At 38.5% G+C, this 20,263-nt stretch overlaps 1 protein-coding gene across 3 annotated transcripts in view; it reads left to right on the top strand.

Annotated features, from left to right (window-relative positions):
- LOC145980380 (NACHT and WD repeat domain-containing protein 2) overlaps positions 1–20,263 on the top strand; it is a 157,363-nt gene that overhangs the window by 48,175 nt on the left and 88,925 nt on the right. The gene's annotated exons all lie outside the window — the stretch shown is intronic.

A 20,263-nucleotide genomic window follows, 5' to 3' on the forward strand; every position in this document is an offset into this window, starting at 1 on the left:
TCAACACAGTTTGAAAACCCCTGGAATTGTCTGTTAACTTAAAAAAAGCAAGGAAGATAATTATTTATTTTTCAATCGTGGCAACATTTTTTTATATAACTGCTACGCAGTTTGATAGCCCATGGAATAGTCGGTTATATACTTTCCCTTGGCAAAAGTGGCAAAAAGTGGGGATGGGGTGACTGCCCCCCCCCCCACAATCGCCGCCATCCAATTAACGAAAAGTTACGTACCTGAATAATATTTTTAGCACATTATTATCAGCAGTAGTGTGCATAATCTTGTATGACGTCAGGGGTCCCGGGTTTGAATCCCGGCATTGACACGAGTGTTCTTTGTGAGTGCCCGTTCATCAATTTCATCATATCACCTTTTGTACTGCCATTCAAAGCCGTATGATCGCAATATGAACCTTGCCTTCCAGTAAGTTCGGTAGAAATAAATAATCCTCCATTATACAAGTGATAAACAAGCATGTTTTCATTATTTATTTTTAGTACTTGTTGAGTCTTTCGGTGGTACGGACCCCCTGGACAACCTAAATACGTCCTTCTTTATGTTGTATTAAGGCAGTGGTTCGTATATCCTGCTAATTATTATTTCTACGTTTAATTTCTAAAAATAAAATAAAAAAAATATAAAAAATGGACACCTTACATAGTACGCGAAAACTAGGCTTCAGTGTTTTTGCCTGACTTTTCTATTAATCTAATAGCAGTGAATGAATTGTATTGCGTAAAAGCAACTCGCAATGTGTTACGAATTCATTTTTCATCGTTACAACATTTCCGATTACAAAAACTGTAAGAAACTCGAAATGAACATTCGTAAGCATAACTGCCAATGGAGGGTTCCGCTCTTTCTGACGTGGCTGCTTCGTGAGTGGCTTCACCCGCGACCATTTCAAAGCGGCGGAGTTAGTTATCTAGCCTTATATACATTATTGATCCTAATGTACAGCAGCAAAATCTAGACACACATACTTGTGGCAATAAAAAAAAATCGACACAAAACGTATGGTTCAAATTCACTATATCAAATGACATTTCGCTGTTATTATAGTGAATAAAAATCTGAAATTTGATTTGGAAACTTTACATTATTTCCATAACATAAATAAATTTGTGTTCATGCTGATATTCTTCACCTTGTATCACCTAAGTGAAAATCGTGGAAAGTTATAAAAGTTATTTATTTTTTAAGAAATTTTATCTTTCGTCTCATTTGTTTTTAAAGAAGTTTTACTTTTCATATGACATTTTGCTTCAGAATTAAGTAAGGTTCCTGAATTTGCATAAAACTCAGGATGATGCAGGCTTGGGAAGTATTACGTCGGTAAAAATGGCAAAATTCGCACATTTCATACAATTTATCATTATTTCATGACATTATTTAATAGGAAAATACTCCTTCAGTTTTTTTAAAATCACCTAATTACAAGTTCTCATCCCACAAACTTCACCTTGCTTCTTGCTGTTGTTTTTATTTATTATCAGCATAAAGACAGGTTTAACATTTTAAATTATACTTGATGTTTTTCGCATGGGCCAAGATAATATATACTTATTTATTTAACGATTTAAAATGAAGAGAAAAGCTTCAAGGTTTCAATACAGCATTGAAAACGTATATACATAGTTATATTAATAAACGTTAGGAGGATTACAAGATCCAAAAAACAAAAAGAAAGTGTCTTCCACCAATGAAACACGCCAGTTACGAAAATTGTATATGAATAATAAAATATAAAATAAAAGAATATGTGATTCAAAAATTACAAAACAAACTGCAATAACAAGTAATAGTAGGCAAAATATCCATAGTTATTCTCGTTTTTTTCTTGGATATCATACATTTTTTTTAATGGATTTGTACTGAAGCTCTTGAATGTCACCCCGTGGTAAGCAGAACAAATGAACGTTGTGACGAACAGTATGTCCTTTCAACTTTGGCGTCGTATGTTTCATGACTAAAAATATCTCAATTAATCCTTGATTAATCCAGAATCCTTGAAATACGTAAAAATATCTCAATTAAAATTAACGAGAGTCTTATAATTCGATGACATTTTAAGTTTTCGGCTACTAAATAAAATACGCCTGACTGTAATATGCACATAAAAATCCTGGGATCTTCTGAGCAATTGGATCTTGTTGATGCTAATTTTCCCGCACTGTAAAGCAACGGAAAGTCATGTGGTGGAAAAACCTAACTGAAATTTGTGCAATCTCTTGTCTTGTGATGTAATAACGACATTTTGTTTCGAGTCCCGGTATGGACATTAGTGTACTCTGTGAGTTCAATTTCAACTAATTATTCTTCATCTTCCCTACTAGACAAAAGGGACAGAGAATCGACGCTAAATAAACAAAATCCAAACAAGATGGTGGGAGAAGGATTCAGTTTGTCAATTTAGTTTGTAAATCTGAATATCCTCGTCGGAAGATAACTCTTCAGTCTGCCCAGCAGTTGTTGCTCTGTACAGTCGACAGCAAATATGTCCATTGGTTTATAGCTTGTGTGCTTTTAAGGATTGGAATTGAATTTGTGTTTGAGCAGAGATTCTCTTCTGCTTCATTGTCGCTTTTCCTTCAAATGTTGAATCTCACATTACTTAAAGCAAAGGGAATATTTATTTATCTCTACAACCAACTATATCACAAAATTATAAATTCACTTTGTGATATGCTGTGTTATTTGGGTTTCTTTTGCTTTGCATTCATGTTTCAAAGAATTGCATAGTAAAATTGTTGTTATACCGTCTGTCGATTCACAACCTGCAATTTTTTTTCGTTCATTTCAATGAACCTTTTCCATGTCTAAATTCAAGATTTTTATTAGTGAAAACGAACACAATAGAGATTTGAGCTTACTCTTACTAAATTTCACGCAATGTGTAGCCAAATAGTGGTAAGTTCGGGCGCAAATTACATGATGTTAAATTGGCCCCACACATTTAATCCATACCCATATCTTTGCCTGTTTGGTACTGGAGGGCTTGGTGCTTAATAGCACCTTGGTCAGGTAGTCCCCAGGTATGACACCATTCCTAACCCCCCCAAAAAACAGTCAACATGACTTTTCCTTTAGACTTGCGATCTTGATTTCTTGGGCCTAGGAGCCAAAAAAGTCAGCAATAAGACAAGAACAGCCAGGATTTACTTCAACAGGCATTTGCTTGCAACATGACAATGCCCGTCCACATATTGCTGCTGTTACTGTTCAGACCATTGTTGACTTACGAATGGACGTTATCCCACTCCTCTTTACTCTCTGGACTTTGCCTCCAGCAATTATTGGCTCTCCGGACCACTTAAAGGAAGGTCTTTCTGGGAAACATGTCGCATCTGATGAAGAAGTTCAACATGTGCACCAACCAAAAGATCTTTTCCCCAAGGACATCGACTCACTGGTGGCAACTTGACAGAAATGCCTTTATTTGACCTAAAGAACAAGATCATACATAGTTTGCTTGGTATACGTACGTGTGCCTCGTACCCTACATAGCTCTCTCTGTCCTGGGTCATTTGCAGTCTCAAGCGTTCATGGTCTGTCAAAATAAGGCTGGACGGCAGTACACGGTAGCTCAGAACAGAGACCACCTAGTTTGTGGTCGTCACTTTACAATCATCTCCTCATTGCCCCGTATTAAAAGAATAATACAGAACATAAAACATTCAAATGCTGGCCAAAGCAAACTTTATTGTATAAAAAATTAAAATAAATATTCACTAAAAACGTAACGTTTCCATCCTCTAACAGGGTCTAAAGTTAGTGTGAATCTTTGTCTGAAGACATGGAACAAGGCTTAACAGCGATAATACAGAACATGCTAAGCACCGGAAAGCATACAGCACCCACAGGCTTACAACTAGTATTAGGTCCTCTTCTCTCTACAACACCATTATAATAATATTCTAAGCAAACTTCAAGCAAAATCCTAAAAGTATTACTAGCTTTAATTCTTTTTATAACCGCATTTGCAAGTAGAAGACTTGCTACGTTGGAGTGAACAAATTAAAATTAAGTGAAATTGAATAGTTTAGGGCCCCTTCACAACTGCCGGCGGAGTGGCGCCACAATCGCACAAATCGGTGGAACTAATTAGACATCCACTGAAAATATCCTTTCAGGAATGTATCTGTAAATGTATCTCAGGAAGCGTCCTTTCACGCTAACCAAGTGTCTCACATATAAATAATAATATTGAGTTGTCTGGAAAGTTCTGAACACTTTCGTCGTAGAAAAGAAAACAAATATGATATTGCGGGGAAAAAAATATCCCGCAAAGTATTGTCAACTTTTCTCAATGACCTTGGTCCATCGTTCTGACAACTTCAAACTACCTGCCTTGAACACTATTCGACAGCGTTGGAGTCACGGAACGAGTTTCCGTTCAATGAGTTCTGTAAAAACCCGAACAAGTGAATGTCTGATGGCAGAATGTTCTGGATATTTTGATGCAATTTGTAAAGGTGGCCTCAGTACACGGCTGAATTGATTCTCATATTTCGTGGGAGTAGTTCGTAGCACAGAATGACCTTGAAATGCCACCAGATACAAGCATGATCATCTGTGAATGGATATTTGGCTGTGGTGTTTGTTTTTGGTAGTTCGCCGGCTTGGCTCCACGATGGTTTTCGCACAGCATAGTCACACACGCCCTACTTTTCATCGCCATTCGTTTTGTTTTGTTTCAGAAGCATATTTCAGGTGGAATAACGATGAATGAAGTTTTTCCTTGACAATTCGTGTAGGACCCAAATATCGTAGCGACGGGTGCATCCAAGTTTCATAAAATTTTCGTAAGCATTGTTTTTAGGTATGTTCAGCGCCTCTGCTATTTCTCTAGTGGTCGACGATATTGGATTACACTCAATTTGTGCCTTAATTTGGTGGTCGTCCATTGTTGATGGTTGACCAGCACAACCCTCGTTCCTGAGACTGAAATTCTCTGCTTTGTATCTGGCAAGACATCTTCAAACCGTCGATTCAGCTGAAGCTTCATTTCCACATGTGTCACAAATCTGCTTGCACGTTTGTGCAGAGTTTTCACCCTTTTTGTAGAGGAATAACATAATGTGTCGAAAATGCAACTTTTGATGCAATGAAATATCGTTTTTTCAGTGCCATTTCATTTGTTTTCCTACCATCTGGTACCATAGGGGGCGCTTAAATATACCCGTGTCGAAAACGCTTGGAACTTTCCGGACAACCCAATACATGCTGCCATGGGTGACATAGTTGATTGATATGCTTTATTTTACTTCGCCCTTTTGTGCCACTTTTGGCTAATTTGCGAAGATGAGGATGAGTGATTATGATGAAATTGATGAATGGACACTCACCAACATCCATGCCCAGGCCGGGATTCGAACACGGGACATGGTTGAAAGTGACGAGATAGCATCACATAAAAAGTTACTATTTGCACATACTTTTCGCAGTTGCGGCTTCATTTTCCTTCTTAAGACGACACAAAAATCAACTCGAAAAATTTCATAGTTCAACTGCTGGCGGCGGAAAACTTTTGATGAGGCTGGGGGGTGATATATTAACAATATCTGTTTGAAGACACGAGCATTGGAATAAAAACACAATTTCATTTAATTTGTAGGTTTTCATAATTACAATTTTTATAGCATTATGCAATTTTATTTTTAGAATCAAATATGATACTTTTGAAGTCTATTTTAGGTGCTTAAAAGTTCATTTTTGTAGCCTCAAATTCGTAGGTCCCATGAAATGCTAAGTCTATGTTCTCACATCTTGTAAAAATATGAATTGCTTCAAGACCAAATTCAACTGGGTTTGGTATCGTGCTCCTTCACATTGTTCGTTATTCACCTGTTGTTGTGGAAATAGATTTTGTTCTAACTAACTAACTAACTCTCTAGCCTTCTTAAACCCGAAGGTTCATGGCTGCAGCAACACAAGCCTTTCACCTGTCCCTATCCTGAGCAAGATCTATATACTCTTTTCCATCCCTACCAATTTCCTTTAGGTCCATCTCAACATTATCCCTCCATCTTCGTCTTGGTCTTCCTACTGGTCTCTTACCATCAGGTTTCCCAACAAGAATCCTGTAAACTCTTCTTTCCTCTCCCATTCGTGCCACATGGCCTGCCCACCTACGTCTTCTTGATTTAATCATTGTAATACTATCTGGACATGAATACAAATCATGTGCTTCTAAATTATGTAACCTTCACCGCACACCTGTCTCCTCATCCCTTTTAGGCCCAAATATTTTCCTAAGAATCTAATTTTCAAATACTCTCAATTTATGAACCCCCTTCAATGTAAGGGATCAAGTTTCGCATCCATATAATATTACAGGCAAAATTACTGTTTTATATATTTTAACTTTTAGTTTCTTAGATATTAAACGAGAAGATAAAAGTTTATGAAGAGAGAAGTAACATGCATTTCCTGAATTAAGCCTACTTTTTATTTCCTCTTTAATATAATTTTCATTTTTTAGTATTACTCCTAAGTACTTGAATTTGGAAAGTGGTTCAAATGAGTTGTTATCAATAATTAGATTTTGATTATTACCTAACACTTGGTTTCGGCCTGGGTTCTATTGGGTTCCGTTGCAGGATCGGAACCTTTTTTCTCGCACAATTTAAATTCGGTCCACGTTGCGTATTGTTACATTCAAAAAAGGTTCCTGGACCGTATTGAAATTGATCTGGTAAAAAGGTTCCTGGACGGAATTGAAATGCTTTAAATATGAAAAGGTTATATACACTGTCTAGAACTCATTTACGTTTGCTGATTTTCTCTCCAAGCCAGGGATTTAATTTATTTACAATTCGTAGACCAGGATTGACCGATTGAAAGTTTCCTTCTAAAAATGTCCGCTAGTACGTTTACACTGGAATGTCACACTGCGGTTATAGAAACCGTATCGCAGGAAATAAATCATAACGCTGTTGTTCTCTCATGGGCCACGTTCAAAAACCCCCTTGTCGAAGAGTTACTGTAGATTGTAAATAACGCAATGGACTATATTAGTGTGGTGTCACATTGAGTTCAAACAAACCAGTCACGTGTTGCTCCGGCATCCGATCCAGGAACCTCAGCCAATAGGAGCCGTCGATGAGGTAACGTGAGGCTGCTGTGTTCCCAGCAGATATTACAACAGGGAACGGCAGTGCTGCTACAACCAAGTGAAGGAACGCGCGCGAGAGAATGGGGCTACATTGAGAGGGGTAACGTGACTGCAGAATTTGCGTTTCGCCCATTTCTACCTTGTACGTACGTACCTTAGATTCTCGAGGCAGCCAGCACCTGGATTAGTCTTTCATGCTCACAAGTGGATAATTGCTTATCGTCAGGTCCGTGTTCGATCCAAGTTGTGTATCCTTTCATTTCAATACGGAACTTGGACCCTATTTAAACCGATTCTGAAAAAAGTTTCCTGGACCGAATTTAAATTCATCCGGAAAAAAAAGTTCCTGGACCGTATTTAAATTGATCGGGAAGAAAGGTTCCTGGACCGAATTGAAATACTTTACAGATAAAAAGATTCTTTACGGTCCAGAACCCATTTACGCTTGATAATTTTCTCTCCTGGACCGGAATTGAATTTATTTAAAATTACTGGACCTTTAACAAACCTGATTTAGATTTTGTTCCAGTCGGAAAATTATTGAACGTGCCCTAAATTTCTGCAGAATTTTTTTAAGTAAGCATTTATAAATTCCCAGTCTTCGCTTCGTTATTGTGAACAATTCAGTTCAAGTAACAATTTATTCACTTGAAATCCATTACGGCATTTTATAAATATCAACAAATTATTCACATATTTTGTTTTTTTATTTTAAACTGCTGATATCAATTAATCACAAAATTGTTACTTTTAGCCGTGATTTTTTAAAAAATATCTACTTGAAAACATGGAAATATGCTAGAATGTCATGTAGGTCTTCTTGTACCTCATGTTCAGATAAAGTGGCAAATGTTTCAACTGTTAAACCCTACAAAGTGTGCCACTTTATGTGAACAGCAGGGGCGCCGACTTGTCAAAATTATTGGGGGGGGGGGGCTCTGATCACTGAAATAAATGAATGACTCACTCCCTCCCTTTTTTAAAAATAAAAATATCGTCTTCGTATAGCAGTTTTTAAGCAGCTATTATATTCCTCATGCAAATGAAATGTAACATGAAAAACGTTTAGAAAATGTTTCAAAGTCGCTTTATGTCTTTTGTGTCTGCTCATTTGTTTTTTTTTTTAGATAAAAATTAACATTTTTATTGAAAAGTATGTATTTACATTAAGAGGTCAACCTAACAGTTTTATGCCGGCCTCGGTAGCCGAATGTGCTGGGCAATCGACTCAACTCGCTTTGATCCAGAGGTCTCGGGTTCGAGTCCCGGCGAGGACATGGGTGTGTTTTAATGTCCGCAACAGACATGTGATGGGTTGCAAATAACCTTAGTGTTGACGTACCTATAAAATAACGAATATTTACAATATTTAACAGTTTTATTTAATTATTTACATAAATGCTAACACAAATAGCAGGAAAATAAATTTTACTTTTGTTGTTCTTGCTACAATATTTAACTTTTTAAATTTAATTTTGCAATAATAAAAAAACAAATAGCATGTACACTAAGATATAAAGTGACATACACAACAAAAACATATGAACATGATTTAAAAATAAAGCAAAAGTTGCTCTATGCACTGGGTTATTTTTTTATGAACTCATTAACGAGCGGTCTCAGGTCCAAATTATCAAGCACAGTTTGATGTATGAGGAGTACCGCTAAGCTGCTTAGTCTCTTCTGCTCCATTGTAGATCTCAAATATGTCTTCAGCACTGAATGACCTTTTGGCTGCAGCTGTCGTCACTGGCACAGTGCGGAGGACCATCATGAATTTGGCAACTTCAGGCAGAAACTCCTGGAGGGTGCTGTCTTCCAAAAGAAACTTCCTTATGTCACGCATGGTAGTTAGAACCACTTTCTTCTGTTTGGCGATATCACCAAGCATGGACATGTGTAAGGAGAGCCTATCGGCATCCAAATCTTGGCGAAATAATTCTCGCGTTTGCTGAAAGTTTGTTGTGCAACTGTTCACAGCTGAGATGCATTCTTTCTCTACGGCTGTAAGTTTTTGTAGTCCTGTAGATTCATGTCCTTGTTTAACACATGATTTTGCTGTGTTACACACGTCAGTGTATATTGATTTATAATACTATTTTGGAGTGTAGAACTTGTGAGGTTTGACAGCATTAGGTTTTTCAAGTCTCTTAGGGACGTTGCCTGGGCAATTCTGGCTCATCTGGCTGGGTTTGACCTCTGTGCATTTTGAGCTCTGCCAGAACTGCTCAAAACTCATTCGCTTTTCTTTAAAGATGTCAGTCAAGTATTTTAGTTTTCATCCCACTTCTGTAGCATCAATATGTGGAAACTGAATCTTACAGATTACCTCTTCTATTGGATCCATCACATGGCAGTAGAGGGAGAGAAAGAAAAATGTCTTGAAGTGAAGCATTGTCTCCAGGTATCCAGCACATTTTGATTCTGCGTCAGTAGAATTTTCAGAAAATTTCTCAAAAAATTGAGAAGGTGTTCATAGTTCCTTAAGATATGTTGCATACTGGAGGCTCTCAACGTCCACCGACGAGGGCAAAGTGGTCGCAGTCCAGTATGGCCAGCCTTCTCATTCACATCAATAATACCATGAAATATTTGCATTCTTTTAGGGGATTCCCAAACAGTCTTGAAGAAGTCGTTGGCTAAATTTATTATGTCTCTGATTAATATATGATAATTATATTCTTAGTATATAGTAATAAGTCATGTGTTTTGCTGTCTCCGGTCATAGACCCCCCAAAGTTGATGCTTTGGCGGTCTCAGCCCCCCAAAGTTGATGGTCTAGAACATTTCAAATGTGTATTTAAAGTTAAAATCATGTGGCACAATTCAGAGTAAACTTTACAAGAGAAGCAAAATAATACATTAGATCCTCTTAAGCAAAATTATTGGGGGGGGGGGGGCTCTGCCCTTACATCGTTAAGGAGTCGGCGCCTATGGTGAACAGGAGTATATAATGGAAAAATGAAATAATATAATAGATTCGTTTACGTAAAACGTTCATCACTGAACTTTACTGTGCAAATGCAACGACTGTCGGCACATACAAGAGCAATGAAAAAAAGGAAACCATTTTACGTCATATTGGCTTGCTCCCAGCCTTCTGCGCCGCGTGACGTCATTGTATTCACTTCTACCAGGCAACACCTAGCACGCGAGGAAACGTAATCATCTCGTACAAACTGGGAACATGCACGTGAGTTGATTTCGCCGTCACGTAAATTTTGTATGAAGTTGAATGTTTGGGGGAGGGGGATGGGTTGTATGATTTTATTTCTGTCATGATTGAAGTTTTTCAAGGGCACTTTCCACCAGTTGCTTCTGGTTTGGACTAGTAACAGTGAGCAAATTAATCGATTTAAAATGGGAGCATTCGAAGTATTTATAGGAACGAGGGATTTTAAAATAGGAAAAGCACATTCTAATGAATTTAGTCAGCAGACATAGCCTGTACAGAAATACTGCTCATAGTTAGAGAATACGTAGAGAATATATACGTACAGTGGGATCCATGAGAATTACCATGCAAATTGTCCATGACTATTTTCATTAATTTTTCTTTTACATCCTATGTGTTTTTAAGCAATGGATTTTTATGTATGCTGGTGAAGAAGTTGTCAACAGCTTGTTTTGAGTTTTCTTTTAATTCTTGAAGCTCTTATTGGGTCAAATAAAATGCACGAAGGGGCCTCCCCGATAGCGTAGTGGTAGCGTCGTTACCTTGTAATCAAGGGGTCCCGGGTTCGATACCTGGAGGAGGCACATATTGGTTCGGATCCCACTTTAAACTGTAGGTCCAGTCCCGATTCGCTTCTGTGCACAAAGTGGACTTTAAACGCCAAATCAAACCAAACCAAAATGCACGAACATGGCGATGGACAATTCGCACGGTAATACTCATGGATCCCACTACATTACAGAGGGATCCTAAAGTTGCTAAACACCAACTTTGATTGCTTGATTGCTAATAACATGAAATATTCACACTGGTATTTTGCATTGTAACGCTTCGACCAGATATTTACTCTGCTTGTCAAGGTTCTTACAGGAGCCTGTGAAATTGACGTGCAAGTCCGAGTGTATTCACAAGTTTATGAAAGGAAATATTCCAGAATTATTTGCTGTCACTTAATTCGATGTCAGATTGCCAGGTATGCCCCGTGGTTTGCAAGCAACAACTTTATTTTGTTGCGTGGAAATAGTCTTCCTTGCTGTTCCTTAGTCTGAAGAAGGCCCTGCTACAGGGTTCGAAACGTTACGTGTATAATGTTTATTACAACAGCGAATTTAGTATTTTTGTGACTTCCTTGCGTGCGAAGGGTATATTACGGAAGTTACTAGCGCCTCCAAGCGGACGGTTTCAAGTCAGCCTTGAAGCGTTGAAGCAATGGTGCGCAAGAACCCGAGAGAACTTCATGATTCGCCGCCAGGATAGCTTCAAGAATTACCTCCTGCTGTTTGGTTTACATCGCAGTATGGATGCCTAGTTTAGTGATAAAAATAAGCTTCTGTTAGTTGCATTACCCCTACGTATCTCAAAAGTGAAGTGTTTCTGTCAATCAGTAGACTCACCCATATCCATTTACATTGCAATCCACCTGGCGGTCGTGTGTGAAGATTTTTTATTTGCTTCAATGTTTCTCTTCAAGTGCTTCCGCCTTCAGTGCCTAATATTTGAACAACATTTATGGATTATGCATATTCTTAAATACAATGAGAGAATGAGACTTATACGCATGCTTCAAAGTAAGTTGCTGTTAACACTGGAGAAGTAATATATTGAACTAACCTTATGGAATAGAAACTTTACATATTACCAGCATTTATGTATATAGGAATACATCCCAAAGGAATCTACAATAGAGGTGTGCTACTTACGTATATTAGTACATTGTCAGCATTAAAATTTTGTTTATAGACTAACTTAGGTATTGAAAATTTTGTTTATAGACTAATTTAAGTTTGAAAATTTTGTTTAGTATAGACTAACTTAAGTTTGAAAATTTTGTTTATAGACTAACTTAGGTTTTGAAAATTTTGTTTATAGACTATCTTAGGTTTGAAAATTTTGTTTATAGACTATCTTAGGTTTGAAAATTTTGTTTATAGACTAACTTAGGTTTTAAATTTTTTTTGTTTATAGACTAACTTAGGTTTTGAAAATTTTGTTTATAGACTAACTTAGGTTTTAAATTTTTTTTGTTTATAGACTAACTTAGGTTTTGAAAATTTTGTTTATAAACTAACCTAGGTTTTGGAATTTTTGTTTATAGACTAACTTAGGTTTGAAATTTTTGTTTATAGACTAACTTAGGTTTTGAAAATTTTGTTTATAGACTAACTTAGGTTTTGAAAATTTTGTTTATAGACTAACTTAGGTTTCCAAATTTTTGTTTATATGCTAACTTAGGTTTTGACGTCTGGACGTCTTGGCGTACATCCAGATTGATTGATTGAGTTGGTGTTTTAAGTCCACTTTATGCACAGTATGGATAATCGGGACTGGACCTACAGCTTAAAGTGAGATCCGAACCACTATGTGCCTCCACCGGGTATCGAACCTGGGACCCCTTGATTACAAGGCGACGACGCTACCACTGCGTCATCGGGGAGGCACCACGTACATCCAGAGAAGGAGATCACATAGCAGATGCATTTAGTTAATACACTGCCGAATAGTCAGTTCACCGATCGTTTGAGATGAAATTCTGTGCAAAAAGGCTGGAACCTTACGCCAAAAACTATTATTGAAAAGTTGGCGGAAACCAAGGATAACTATAAGATAGTGTTATGGGGAAAATATTGTAATTTAACAATGTTCACCTAAAGAATATTGGTTTCATTAAACCCATTAACAAGCCTTCTTAAATGTGAACTATATTACTCTCGTTCCAGGAGGCACCAGGAAGATGGTAACATCCACGCGTTGCCCCCCCCCCCCTTTCCAAAAAATGGACAGAGCGAATGGAGCACGTGATCATGTTTCTTCATGAAACACGGTTTAGATTTCAATGAAATAGGATACAATTGGCCATACATCTTGTCTGCACTTCTGAAAAATCCGAACACACAAAATAATTTACTTATGAATTATATTAGAAGTGAAAATATAAATAGAAATTGCACAAAGGGTGTATAAAAATGTAAGAAGTGGTGCATAGCGAAATGGCTAAAACAAAATAAGTTAATGAATATTAAGAAGTTGCTCCATCGAATTGCAAATGTGAGGGATGTAGTAGAGAAGTGCATTTCTGAGCTAAAGTTGAGAAATAGTGTTAGAAATAAGTAGTACTGTTCACATAACGATTAAAGGTTGCTTTCAAAATATTATAGCCGTTTGAATTCTGTAATAACGTAGGTGAGTTTTCGTTTTTATTTCGAAGTTATATACAGGGTGTTGCAAAATACCTGTTACAACGCTTGGGAGGTGATTCGACAAGTAAAAACAAGGAAAAAATGCCATGTGAAAAAATGTCGAAATCGGCACCGTTTGCAAGTGACAGGCGTGCGAAAATCACCTCACACCATGTGTAAAGTACAATAACTCAAGAAGGAAGAAAGATATCAATGTCGGATTAAAAAAATACAAAGAAAGTCGTGCCTGAGGAATACAATGGTGCATCAATTGAGGCCCAGTGTAAATTGCGCAAGGGGACTCTCAAAGAAAGTGGGGAATCCCTTGATGGAAAATATAGGAAATTTACTACTATTTTCTACATAATGTTGAGATCGGAATGTAGGCAGTAAAAATGACGACGTATGTCCACATGTCCCACTACTGCTGGGACACCGTTCCACACTCGGTAAATAGGAAATTCACTCGAAAATGACGCTATGCCGTCAAATTACGCTGAGATTGATTTCAGCTAATTTATACAGAAAGCCCCACTAGAGGCGCTGTGAGTGTAGGTCACCTGTTACGTATTAGTGTTGGTGGATACTACGTAGAGAGAGTAGACGACCGTTGTTTTTCCTGTCTTGTTTTGCCTCTCGCAGCGTGGAGTTTAGTCTGGCATGTGTGTGTGGTTGAATTGCGCCAAGGAATATTGTACGTAGAGTACGTATTCCCGTGTTCTTTCTCGGTTTGCAAAAACTGCGTGGACACCTGTGTGACATTACGTGGGTGCTAATCACGGTAGTTGTGATCCGTCACTAGGAGGGAAAGTGCCCCTGTTGCTGGGCAGTTCTCGAACAGGACAATGGTGGAGTACTCTACCCACGAGCTTGCTGATATGCATCTCGTTTATAGAGAGGCAAACCGAAACAGCCGTGAAGCACGGCGTTCGTATCACGAACGTTTTCCCAATAGGCGGTTACCAGCACATGCACTATTTCAAAGATTTGATGCTCGACTGCGTGAAACTGGATCTCTACTACCCCTTAGGTGGGATTGTGGAAGACCCCGCACTGTGCGCACTGTGCATTTTGAAGAGGACGTGTTGGACGCGATACGAGACCGTCCTGACACCAGCACACGTGTCATTGCTCGTACTCAACAAACCCACCATAGCAATGTATTCCGCGTTCTTCAGGAGGAGGGATTGCACCCATACAATTTTTTGTGTGGCACTTTGTGTGGTGGGAATTATCGGGTGTTTCTACATGACGTATTAGCTGAACTTTTGGAAAACGTGCCACTGGCAGGTAGACAACGTATCTGGTTTCAACACGACGGCGCCCCCGCACATTTCGACCGGGGAGCCAGAGCCTTACTCAACGATATTTTCGGCGATCGTTGGATTGGCAGGGGTGGACCTTTACCGTGGCCACCTCGTTCCCCCGATCTCACACCACTGGATTTCTTTGTGTGGGGAGAAATGAAAAGGCTCGTGTATGAAACCCCTGTGGAAACTGCTGAGGACCTCGATGCTCGTGTTAGTGCCGCTGCTGGGACAATTGGTGACATACCAGAGGTATTTGCGCGTACCAGACAATCAGTGCTTCGCCGATGCCATCTTTGTCTTGAAGTCAATGGCGGACATTTTCAACAACGTCTCTGAGTATACCGGTGTGTGTGAGCCCCTATCAGCACCGCATAGTGTCCTTTAGTGAAAGGTGCGAGTGAAGATGCTGGATATCGCTGTACTTCATACCGTCGATCTGCATGTGCGGAGGTTGTGCGCTTCTCAGTGGAATCTCTTCCAGATGTGCTGTGCCTGGAAATGTTACATGCCATTGCGTGCGTTTTCTCGCCATTCTCCGTCTTCATTCCTTCGAGGATTACCCACTTTCTTTGGGGAGCTCTCTTGTAGTATATGTACAGCCTGACGACATGTGGCCATTGTTTAACTTTTGTTTTTCGTACTGCAAAGTAGTGTGTCAACATTAAGGGATTGAAAACGTTTTTTTATGATTTTCCCGTATTTTTTTCCATTTGGGATGGTGTCCCAGCAGTAGTGAGACATGCAACAAATTGGTTTCTTTTCTTCTTCGTACGTCAATGTGAACCGTGTACAACAGGAGATTTTCAGTTATTTTCCTATTTCCCGGGTGTGGGACGGTGTCCCAGCAGTAGTGGGACATGTGGACATACGTCGCCATTTTTTACTGGCTACATTCCGATCTCAACATTATGTAGAAGATAGTAGTAAATTTCTTGTATTTTCCATCAGGGGATTCCCCACTTTCTTTGAGAGTCCCCTTGCGCAATTTACACTGGGCCTCAATTGATGCACCATTGTATTCGCCAGGTACGATTTTGTTTATATTATTTTATTCCGACATTGATATCTTTCTTGCTTCTTGAGTTATTGTGCCATAAACATGGTGTGAGGCGATTTTCGCACGCCTGTCACTCGAAAACGGTGTCGATTTCGACATTTTTTCACATGGCATTTTTTCCTTGTTTTTACTTGTCGAATCACCTCCCAAGCGTTGTAGCAGGTATTTTGCAACACCCTGTATAGACTGTGCCTTGTTGCTCCTGAGTTTTTCTGTCAGATTTCTTATTACAACTCATAATCGGAAGAATCTGTTCAAGAACCAAGGCTTGTTTGAGCCCCAGGCTACCGGTATGAGAATTTTAGTGTTCAAAATTTTGACTACACGGAAATTGTTTTCGACAAATGCAGAAAAATGTTTTATAAAGTAAGAAGCCTTTTTTTTTTTTTTGCTGTGTTTAACTTGTCAACAGAGCTCCAAATAGACAAGAGGCAGGGGAAAACTTGTGGCAAGAAGTATTAAATTATTATTAAATGTGTGAAGCTGATGATTGGTGGGCGCCAAAGAGTGGAAGCAAGTAATGTAAGTCAAAATAATAACTGAAAAATAAAAATGAAGTAATTCCAAGGCTGCAACACTGAACTTGGGTTTGCTACATTTTCAATCCGGCCCTGTAAAGAATACGCTTACAAAAATGCATTTACAAATTAACTCAGTAGAGCGAGTTATCAAGGGGGAAAAAACTAATTTCCGACATTGTAAGGTTGCAACAGGAAGTTGTATTGTTGCTTTTGTAGAACGTGAACAGACGGGAACATCGGCGCAGAACGAAGCCGATAACGATTATCTGCCTTGCACTTGAGCGTTATTTTGCGTACAGATCCCCGTGTGAGCGTGCGCACGTTGCGTCACTGCAATGTGCCCTGACGTCATCGCCGACGATGTGACGTAAAAGATCCAGGGAATGCCGTCACAGCCTCGAACAGCCAATGGGAGGATAATTTACTTGATCCACAAATCTCAATTGAGTGTCGGTCTGGCGCGTGCAGTTCTTCTGACCCCATTCCTCCCCTCCTTTCCTTGCACATTTGTCGAAAAGCTTGTCTGTCAGTAGATTGTTACTGAGAGTTATATCAGATTTCGTCGAACTCGTATGCTTATCCAACACTCCAAACTATTGATTCGCGAGCCGAGGTTATTGAACTCCTGGGATCCTGTGACGTCATGTTTTAGTCTTCAGGCTTTTGCTGTGGCCTAAAATCTGTGATGTTACTCACATGAAACGATGCACATGAAGTTTCTGCCTCTTTGGATGATTTCAAAAGGCGAAGCCTGTCATGTGTGAGGATAGTGTGTCGCATTGGATGGCCTCACTTTGTAACGGTCTGGTGTTCGCAATACTATGGAGCGACTGACGTGAGAGAAGGAAAGGATTGTGTACAGCATACTAGCTAGCATCGTATCCTTTGAATCTTTATTCTCACTGCTTATGATTTCTTCTCCTCCTTTTCCAACGTTTCTTCTGTTATTCTTAATACAGGCCAATTAAAAAAGAACGCCTTGGTTTGATAAATCCTCACACGTAATACACTTGCGTTAGAAACGTGATGATCAGGGATAGAGAAATGAAGGGCGCACAGTCTGCATAACACCTGATTTCTTTTTTACCTGGCGCCTGAATTTTCAAATTTAGTTCTAAAAATATTTTGTAATATTTCTAGTTCGCTTATAGAAATTTTCATTACTTTTTTGTTAAAAAATAACGAGCTACAGTATATTGAATTGATATATTTTGCTTCGCTTTTCCTCCACTTTTGACTAATCGCAAAGATGAAGATGAGTGATGATATGATGAAATTAATGAAGGTACACTCACAAAGAAAACCCATGCCCAGGCCGGGATTCGACCCGAGACCCCTGGCGGATTACAGTATATGTTTTCTTGTTTGTGTGTTTTCTATATTTTTTTGGAAAATAAAAAAGACACACACAATGCAGTTTCGTAATTATGACTGGGTGCTTTTATTTCGATAAGTATTTCTAAAAATTTATTATTTTAGTCCAATCTTGTATTAACGTCTCATTTCAAATGTGTAGCTTTATCTTAGTTTGATTCATGGTTTTTCTTAGCCCGTATAAATAATAATAATAATTATTATAATCCTGGCTCCTGGAAAAAAGACTGGAGTCTGAATATTTTTATTTTTTTCTACCCCTGGTGATGATTCTTTTTTGTGTACAGTCTAAATGTGCAGCCCTTGTTACTCCACAAATATACACTATGGTCGAGAAGGGGGCATGTCGCCCTGGAAAGTGCACATCGGACGGAAATTAAATATTTCGTACGTGTAATCTTATTTCAGTCGCTGCAATGCATTGATTTAATTATAATTAAGGCCTGTTAAATACATTCAGGCCAGTGTTCCTCGCAGAAGCGCCGGAATATCAATTGCTAGCAGTTGCCGGTGCTGGGGTTATCGATAGTACTGTTTAAATTAAACAATGCCTTCTTTGCCCCTCCCTAGGGAGAATCCTGTGATAGGTATTTTACCATGTCAGAGGAGATGGTTTTTGAATGGCGGTTCTGATACACAGGCACAAAAAATTTTAAAAAAAATATAATATTACTCCGCTTTCCGATATGGTGGTTAAGGAATGACTATCCTTTAGGAAAATTTGATTGATTGATTTGGTGTTTTAAGTCCACTTTATGGACAGTAAGGCTAATTGGGACTGGGCCTACAGTTTAAAGTGGGATCCGAACCACTATGTTCCTCCACCGGGTATCGAACCCGGTACCCCTTGATTACAAGGCGACGACGCTACCACTGCGCCATCAGAGAGGCCCCAGGAAAATTGGACTTGATGGCTTTGATGAATTAGTATCGTCTCATACCTTTAGGTAGGGAATGTAGCTCACTAATCATCATTCATTCTTGAGGGTAAAGCACTCTCTGCTCGTGGTGAACTTGGTGGTAAGGCGCTAGAGATACTAAATTTACACACTTGAATGGCAACACATGACACTTGAGTTTCACACCCCTAAAGACTGGCTCAGCATGGGTAATGTAAGGATATACCTGTCTCTGCACTCCAACTGAAGATCTGCTGGAAGAGGTTATGCTTGTGACTGTACGTAGGTTCTGACACGCTCTCCCTAGAACCCCCTTCTCTCTCTTTATTCAATCGTAACTTGCTCCTCAATAACTCAAATATAAATGACCTCGATCTCCCTGCCTTCCAGACATTTATTGCAATCCAATTTACTAAACAAATGCACAGTCAGGCCTACAAGCTCTTCCTGGATTTCGTCTGTTTACATGTTTATACCGCTGATGACCAGGAAGAGCTTCAGTGCTGTCTGACACTGCATTCCTGTGATGTTTCTGAATATTTCCTGAATGGAAAACGATGGTGAAATGACTGAAACTTGGAGTTCGTTGTCCATAATAATTAAAAGATACTACGGATCGTTACGATGTCCCTCTCCGGAAAAATATTTCCGTTTTGAATTCGTCTTTGTCTGATCCAATCTTATAGGGGTACCGTTTATTATAATATAAGAAATCAAAACAAATATAAAATCGTTAACGAGTTCAACAGGGATACGATTTGACTGCACGTAGTGGTGACGGTTTGATTTACGTTTAGTAGTTCGTTGTTTAACACTATTTCCGTCTGTTTTGTTAAAGAGTCGCTTGTTATTTTCGAATAATGCCGCTATTAATGTTAAGTGAGTGTTACTGTTAAGTATAAAATGGATATATATACATCATTATGAATATTATTGTAATATTTTCGGTTACAGTTTATGGGCCAAAGTTCATTTTGTTTTATTGCGATTTCATCATGCTACGAATTCAATTTTAACATGGTTCGATTTCGATTTACGTCTGTTAACACATACTGCGGAGTTTTAGCGATTACTTAAGATGTTGTTCAGTATATGCTTTCGTAGTTAGGTTAGACAGAGGCCAGGTTTTGTGTTATCTTAGCATTAAAATAAAGTCCCTAAATGCATTCTACTAAGGTTCCAATTTACTTCTACATTAATTCCCACTAGTCTACGATATTTACATTCGCTTGTCAACGGAAAATACATCGTCCATGGGAAACGTTCATGCTTGCGTAAGGTAATTTTTAAGTTGTTTTTCCAACATAAATAAATTTTTTTCGAAATCCAAACAGTGCTCATTACTTTAAGGAAGGTTCAAATTTCGTGTGACAATGATTGCCAAAATGCTACGATAATTAGTCTTCCTGCTAGGAGAATTTGAAAAAAAAATCATAAAACAATCTGAACCGTTACAATTTTATGGATTTCATTATTGTTCAAAATTCAAGGAGTTAATTTGTTAATAAACTGTCGTATATTATCCAGTGCTTTTTCATGCTTTGATGAAATAATAATTACTGACTTAATACCACAAACCTTTTGAGGGCACAGATATGCAGGTTGATATCCATACTTTCTCTGTGTTCCGGAGG

This window comes from Lepisma saccharinum, chromosome 27 (genome assembly GCF_977018435.1).
Source record: "Lepisma saccharinum chromosome 27, izLepSacc3.1, whole genome shotgun sequence".
Taxonomy (NCBI): domain Eukaryota; kingdom Metazoa; phylum Arthropoda; class Insecta; order Zygentoma; family Lepismatidae; genus Lepisma; species Lepisma saccharinum.